Below are 6838 nucleotides of genomic sequence, written 5' to 3' on the forward strand. Positions count from 1 at the left end.
TTGAAGCTGGGGTAGCTATGGTGCACTGGGGTTCTGTCCTCTTTTCTCATCTACTTCTACCCTTCCTCTCTTCTCTGTTTTTAATCATTATTCATCATTTATTTCTCCATGCCTCTGTTTGGTGCAATGCGATTCATGTACTGTCCCTCTTTCCCTCTCCCCTCCTGGGGAGTGGGAGTGCTTCCAGATCCCAGTTGGCTCATCCGTGCTCCTGTTCCTGACCGTGTACCTCGTCTCTGGATCGCCTCTACTACTGCTCCAACACCTGGCTGTGGTTACTGTCTCTGGCTCGACTCGCGCCCCAACTGTCCCCCCAACTCCATCTGGATGAAGCTCGTCTACAGCCACCAGCTCGTCTCGTTGGAATATAAATATGTAGTTTTAGAGTTAGTTAAGTTAATTCTTCTCTATGAGTTCTGGTAAATCGCCTGTCCGTCCTGGGGGAGGATCCCTCCTTCATGTGGGCACCCCTGAGGTTTCTTCGTTCTTTCTGGAATCCGTTTTGTTTAGAAGTTTTTCCTTACCGCGAAGGGGGGTCTAAGGGTAGGGATGTCCAGTATAGTTTAGTCAGTTTGTTAGTTCAATTCAGTATTTTCCTTTTGATTTCTATTTATTCATGATCCTTTTGATTTTTTGTTTTACTTTTTCAATAACTGGTACGAAGCCCATCGAGACGACGGGCTATATAAATAAAATTGAATTGGATGTAAATATAATTATTATAAATAAAGCTTAGCATCAAATACAAAAGGGGTTTGAACAAATATACACTCTGTTTTTCTTCAGATCCATAAACTGATATAGTAACAGTAAAATCTGTCCAGCGCCAGAGGCCTTCAGCTCTGACCTGCTCGCTCAGCTGTTGGACAAGACAAGTTAGAAGAAAAAAAACATGACAATGCATACCTGTACCTGACCGTTTACCTCGCCTTTGCTCCTGCTCCTACACCTGGCTGTGGATCCTGCCTCTGGCTCATCTCTGGCTCGTCTCTGCTCTGTACCTGACCGAGTACCTCGTCTCTGCTCCTGCTCCTACACCTGTGTTCATGTCTCCGGCTCGACTCGCGCCTTTGACTGTCCCCACAACCACGGCTGGATGAAGCTCGTCTGCTGGACTTTTATATATGTAGTTGTAGATTTAGATAAGTTAATTCTTCTCTAAGAGTTCTGGTAAATCGCCTGTCTGTCCTGGGGGAGGATCCCTCCTTCATGTGGGCACCCCTGAGGTTTCTTCGTTTTTTCCGGAATCCGGTTTTTTTGGGAGTTTTTCCTTACCGCGAAGGGGGGTCTAAGGGCAGGGATGCCAGTATAGCTTAGTCAGTTTGTTAGTTCATTTTAGTATTTTCCTATTGAACTCTTTGTATTCATGATCCTTTTGAGTTCATGTTTTACTTCGAAGCCCATCGAGACGACTGTTGTTGTGATTTTGGGCTATACAAATAAAATTGAATTGAATCGAATTGAATTGAATTGAATTAAAGGTATACATTTTTGTTACCACTGAATTCCCTCTGCTCTTACTCCAGGAAGCATTGCCTCAAGCTCATGACGAACAATGGTTAGGATGGATAGAATTTTTTATAGGAATGAGAAGTTATTCATGTTTAGTCCTGCAGGCTGAGCCAATGTACATTTATTGATTGACTCCATGGTTAAAAACTAACAGAGAAAAACACGGTTTTAACTGAAACTGAGAAAACTCTACTTTGATTTGAAGCAGAGGCAGGGACATAAAAAAATCTCATCAACTATCTGAAGAAAGAAAAAAGAAAAGAAACAGCAAAAGAACAGAATTTACGCAAAAAACTTTTAGATTCATGTTCAAAAATGTCTCAAATCCACATTCTAGAGATTTTTCATTTCTCTCTTTATTTCTGATTACAAACATTACTCCACACAATATTAACAGTTAAAACTTTTACCTCAAAAGAATCCAAAGCAGCGAAATCACTAAAAATAAACATTTCACTTCATTAATGATCTTCAGGAACTATTTGAGTTTACAAAACTCTGCTGTGTCTCCAACATGATCAATTAAGAGTCCAGCATGTAGCGTCTGAGTGAATGTGGTTTGGACTCTGTGGAGGAGAGTCATGCTTTCAGAGACGCTGTAGAAGGACAGAACACCTGCTCTGTGATCCAGGTACACTCCTACTCTGGAGGAACCAGGAGCTGAGATGGAGGATTTTGTTCTGTTGTGAAGAAATAAGAATCTGTCTGGAGAACAAACTAATGCCCATGATTTGTCATTAAAACCAAATAAACTTTCATTTTCGGATCTGCTGATGTTCTTGTATGTGACTGCTATATAAACAAAGTCTCCCTTCTTCTCCACCTCCCAGTAACAACGTCCAGTCAGACTCTCTCTACTCAGAACCTGAATATAATCAGTAAATCTGTCTAGATGATCAGAATCAGACTGAGGTTTATTCATCATTGTCACCTTTCTGTTCTCCTCTGACAGTAACAGTCGACTGTTTGCTGTGTTTGGATCCAGTGTGATTTGACATGAATATTTCAAGAAGTCAGCTCTGCTCTTTGGTTCTGGTTCTGGTTCTGGCAGTAAAACATCCACATGAGTGACTGTCAGTGAGATGTTTGTCCATTCCTCTCTCAGAATGTCCTGCAGCTTGTCTCTGAGCTCTGACACAGCTGCTGTCACATCCTCAAAGTATTTCATAGGATGGACATTGATGCTGGATGAGTGTGTGGACTCACTGAGTGGTGGCAGTGAGGGGTAGTTGAGCAGAAACTGGTTGTGATCCTCTGTGAGTGAGAGCTGCTTCAGCTCAGCGTCTCTCCTCTTCAGCTCAGTGATCTCCTGCTCCAGCTCCTCCTGAAGATCTTTGACTCTACTCACTTCAGTTTGCTGCTGGGATCTGATCTGCTGCTTCACATCACAGCTTCTTTTCTGGATGAGACGGATCATCTGAGTGAAGATCTTCTCACTGTCCTTCACTGTTTGATCAGCAGAGTGATTGATGGCCTCCACCTCCTGTTGAAGCAGCTTCACCTCCTTCTCTCTGTCCTGGATTCTCTGCTGGATTTGTTGTTGACTCTCCTCCAGCTCTCTCTGCCTCTCAGTCCTTTCTGCTGCAGCTGAGACTGTGTCGTGGCCTTTATGTTCTTCCACAGAGCAGAGATAACAGATACACTTCTGATCAGTGCGACAGAACATCTTCATCACCTCATCATGACGGGAGCAGATGTTCTCCTGCAGGTTCTTGGAGGGTTCCACCAGCTTGTGTTTCTTGAATGCAGCTACATCCAAATGAGACTGAAGGTGTTTCTCACAGTAAGAGGCCAGACAGATCAAACAGGACTTGATGGCTTTCAGTTTTCTTCCAGTGCAGACATCACAGACCACATCTTCAGGTCCAGCATAGCAGAGATCAGCAGGAGCAGCTTGGAGTCCAGTCTTCTTCAATTCCTCCATTATATCTGCTAACATGGTGTTTTTTACCAGAACAGGCCTCGGTGTGAAGGTCTTCTTGCACTGAGGACAGCTGGGGATTTTCTCCTCTTCATCCCAGAATCCTTGAATACACTTCATGCAGTAGCTGTGTCCACAGGGAATAGTCACCGGATCCTTCAGCAGACCCTGACAGATGGAACAGCAGAATCTTTCTCGATCCAGATCGACTCCTTGCTGCGCCATTTTTCCTCTCAGACTCAAAAATGGTGGGAGTTTCACTTCCTCATCAACCAGTTTGACCGGTTTCTTTTAATCTCTCCTGTTGTTTACTGTGGATTCTCACTTCCTCAGAGGTGCAGTGGCAGGTTTAGCAGTTTCAGGGGCCCTAAGCTAACAATAACACGGGTCTTTACAGCTGTTGTGTTAATCTTTTAAGTTTGTTTTTACCAAGGGTAAACAGCGAATACCTTCATTCACTTTAAGATGGCATTAATATCAAGAATCAAAATGTTTTAATAAGGATTTAAAATATTGAATAACATTTAAATGTTAAAGAAATGTATTTTATATACTGTAACGACCCAGTCGGTGTGTCACATTAGCGGGGAAGCAAAACCCAAGCTGCTCACAGAGCGGGTTCAATGGAGAGCTTTCCGTGCCCCATATGACCCAGGACAGTCTCAAGGAGAAGTAATAGGCAGAGAAACAGATCCTTTTTCAGCATCAATGCCCATTTATTCAAGCACTTGCTAACAGCCCAAACAGCATGCACTTCACTTCTGCTTCCAGCCCTCTCACTCAAGGTTTTCACCCCAAAACTCCCCACTTCCCATGAGTCTTAGGGGCTAAAGGCGGGGCTAACCCCCAGGTCGCTACAATGCATCACTTTTACTTGGGGAAAAAACATTAAACTTATTTAAAGTGCTAATTAATCACTCACTTCCTAGTATGAACAAATGAGTGTCCGGTACAAGGGTTTGTGAAGGATAGTGATAAGTCTGGCAACACTTGCGCATTGGCTCACGTTTCGAGCTATTTCAAGTCCCATGACCGATAGAGCCACTGTGTCGGTGTGTCACGGATGAGTCAAACAAGGAAAAAAAAAAAAAAAAAAAAAACAAGGAAGCGCGTCTACCAGCAGTGTTGTCAGATTATGTGGTTTTCCACCCAATTGAATGGGTTTGATGTTGATTTTGCAGAGACATTTTGATTTGGGCGGTTTTCGTATCAATTTGGCGGGTTTTCGTTTGTTTTATTATAAATCTAAGCTATATTTTATTTTGAAAGATATTTTATTTTGAAAAGCTACCGGATCTTCTCGGTTACATTACTGTCCCTTGGGTGCTAGATCAGTCCAGCGGTGAGTTTAACAGAGTAGGAGGAAAAACAATTTTTGATGCCTCGGATGCGCGCCCAGCTTCCAGCAGTTGAATGATTCTTGCGCTCGTGCGCCTCCATTTTCCCCGCCAACCTGTGTTTGACGTTTTATTTTACTGACTTACTTAAGGTGTGGAATGTGGTGTTTTAATGAGGTTTGTTGTGATGTATGGTGCTTGCTTGACTCCGACCACTAGATGGCCTCTATTTATATGAGTCATGTGTTGCATGTAGGTAGAAGACGAAAACAAACATGTCGGAATAAAGCGTGATAAACTGGATAAACTGGCGTGTTTGTATATCAGCTCCAACATCCTTACATGGTGTCAGAAGTCAGAGATGGAGCAGTTAAAGCCACCAAGTAGTCTGAGTTTTAAAGGAAACTTGGCAGAAAAACTTAACGGACTTGACCCTCCTGGAGGGTGATGCAGCATGGTATTGGGAAACTGAGAAACAGGAAAGCTTTGAAAAGCTAAAGATGCATGTCAGCAAAGCTCCAGTTCTCAAGTATTTTGACGTGAAAAAGGAGTTAACGTTATCTGTTGATGCGAGCTTGGAAGGTCTGGGAGCAGTGTTGATCCAGGAAGGACAACCAGTGGCGTACGGCTCAGGAGCGGTGACTGACTATCAGAAAAGGTATGCTCCGTTTGAAAAAGAACCTTTGGCAATCATGTAAGAATGTGAAAAGTTTAAACAATATGTGTATGGCAAGACAGTGCATGTGGAAACAGACCACAAGCCTCAGAGATGGTGTTTAAGAAATCGCTGCAGAAGGCTCCACTGAGACTCCAGAGGATGCTGATGAACCTTCAATCCTATGATCTACGGGTCAGCTACAAGCCTGGAGCTTTACATGACACAGTGAGTCGGGCTTACTTAAAGGAAAGAACTGAACAACTCCTGGAGGATGAACTACAGATTCATCTACTTACTGCTCAACTGTCAATCACTGAAGAAAAGCTGAACATATTCAGAACACAAAATGCAGAGGATGAAGAACTGCAGCTGGTCATAGATATGGTCCAAGCAGGATGGCCAGCAGAAATACGACATGTACCAGCAGATATCAGAAAATATTGGAAATTAAGAGAGGAACTTACATGTTCTGATGGTCTACTTTTTAAGAACACATGACTTGTTGTTCCACATAGCCTGAGAGCAGACATGTTGTCAAGAGTTCATGAAGCTCATCTCAGAATAGTCAAGTCCAAACAACGAGCAAGAGACATCATGTTTGGCCCCACATGGCTAAAAAAGATTAAAGATGTTGTGTTAAAGTGTTCTGTTTGCAACACATTCAGATGGAGTAACACAAAAGGCTAATCTGCCACAAAATTCCAGAAAGAGTCTGAGCAAAAGTTTGGAGTAGACATGTTTCATTATTAGATTAGATTAGATTAGATTAGATTAGATTAGATTTATTATCATTGTCCGTTGTACAATGAGATTGAAGCATCACCATTACAGTGCAAGAATAGCTAGGAACAATGAACAACAAAATACAATATCAACAAACAGATCAGTATATACAAGTGTAAAAATATAAACTGCAATGAAGAATGTCAGAAATTAGTGTACAAAATTGTGCGTAAACATGTCATGAGCAAGGTGAATACCTGCTGTGTGTAGACTACTACTCAAAGTACCCTGAAGTTGACAAACTCACTGGGACCACCAGCAAACATGCGGTAACAGCCCTTAAATCAATATTTGCAAGACATGGAATTCCAGATGAGGTTGTGTCTGATAATGCCCCAAAATTTGGGAGTGCTGAGTTCAGGACATTTGCAGAGAGATGGGAGTTTGTTCACACCTTATCTAGTCCTGGATACCCCCAATGGACAAAGTGAGCGGGATAATACGGAGCCTGTGTCCTGACATAGATAAAATAAAAAATGTCTAGTTTCCACAAATTAATATGTTGTTCCCACAAATTAATACGTTGTTCCCTCTAAATCAGTGTTTTTTAACCGGTGTGCCGCGGCACACTTGTGTGCTGTGTGAGATGGTCAAGTGTGCCGTGGGAAATTGCCTTCATTAACTGAT

At 42.5% G+C, this 6838-nt stretch overlaps 1 pseudogene; it reads right to left on the minus strand.

The window, feature by feature from the left end:
- Positions 1-2550: 2550 nt before the first annotated feature.
- LOC101156917 (E3 ubiquitin/ISG15 ligase TRIM25-like) lies at positions 2551-3684 on the minus strand (annotated as a pseudogene).
- Between the last annotated feature and the right edge of the window lie 3154 nt (positions 3685-6838).

Source organism: Oryzias latipes, chromosome 17 (genome assembly GCF_053564925.1).
Source record: "Oryzias latipes strain Hd-rR chromosome 17, Olatipes_Hd-rR_3.1".
Lineage (NCBI taxonomy): Eukaryota > Metazoa > Chordata > Actinopteri > Beloniformes > Adrianichthyidae > Oryzias > Oryzias latipes.